This window comes from Gadus morhua, chromosome 14 (assembly GCF_902167405.1).
Source record: "Gadus morhua chromosome 14, gadMor3.0, whole genome shotgun sequence".
Taxonomy (NCBI): domain Eukaryota; kingdom Metazoa; phylum Chordata; class Actinopteri; order Gadiformes; family Gadidae; genus Gadus; species Gadus morhua.
This window is the reverse complement of record NC_044061.1, coordinates 9,859,883-9,860,879: the sequence shown is the minus strand read 5'-3', so window position 1 is coordinate 9,860,879 and position 997 is coordinate 9,859,883. Positions and strand designations below refer to the sequence as shown.

The following is a 997-nucleotide window of genomic DNA, read 5'->3' as shown; positions in this document are numbered from 1 at the left end:
CCTTCATTTTTTAACAATCAAATATAGGGAAGTAAACTATGAGGCATCATATATTATGATAACGGAATGGAATGATGAAATAATGTATATCCTTTGAGTTTGTTTGTAAATTACTTGAGATCCCACTAAGTCAAAATTGTGGTAAATATCTGAAGCCTGCCAATCTCATACAACCTTTGAATTACAATATATTTCATATTATTTTAGAATGTATCTTTTATAGAAAACGTACAAGCCATTTAATGAATGGCAATTCATTTAATTCAGAAAATAAAGTAAAAGCAGACTTTATTTTCTATTTAGTCTAAAATTAAAACTGCATTTGTCTCTGAAATTCTATGATGTAAAATAATTGTTCAGTCTTGACAAATTAAACTTTTTTCTGCTTAAAACCTCTCTCTCTTTACTCAGAGCTCAAGATTAGCTACATTTTAACAGTGTATTATTGTAGAATTGTATAATTTTGAGTGCATACATCGACAAAATAAACTCTTTACCCCGTTGTTTTATTTGTAAAAAGATATACACAGAATTTACAGTCTCAGGAATAATTGCACAATACAATATAATCTATTTACAATTTTAATATATATGCAAACATAAAATATACACTCTTTCCTTAGGTATGATTGCCAAATTTTATATTTACATTCCCTTTACTTACAAGTCGTCGTGTGTCAATTTATGTACAATATACATGAATGAAGGATATTTACAATTTACAGTTTATGGTGACTCAGCACAATGTATAACAATGTACAATGTAACCCCAGTCCATTTCAACAATTATTATAAAATAAATACTTTTCTGCAAAAATAAGATGAACATTATTACTTTTTGAATACATGACAACATATGCATTTTCAGTTGCTATAAATGTGTATATTGGCTTAGAATATACTGTGTGTACATTCATGTATTTGATCAGTGGTTGTAAAGCATCAAAAAGCCTACATGACTTGCCAACTGTCATTGCCAAACACAAAAGCTACATAT

At 28.0% G+C, this 997-nt stretch overlaps 1 protein-coding gene across 3 annotated transcripts in view; it reads right to left on the bottom strand.

Annotated features, from left to right (window-relative positions):
- Positions 1-487: 487 nt before the first annotated feature.
- The window catches only part of rps6ka2 (ribosomal protein S6 kinase, polypeptide 2), a 19,298-nt gene continuing 18,788 nt past the window's right edge, over positions 488-997 (bottom strand). For all 3 annotated transcript variants that reach the window (XM_030377736.1, XM_030377737.1, XM_030377738.1), the window contains one exon: positions 488-997. This exon is cut by the window's right edge and continues 1,202 nt beyond it. The gene's annotated coding sequence lies outside the window, so the exon portion shown is untranslated.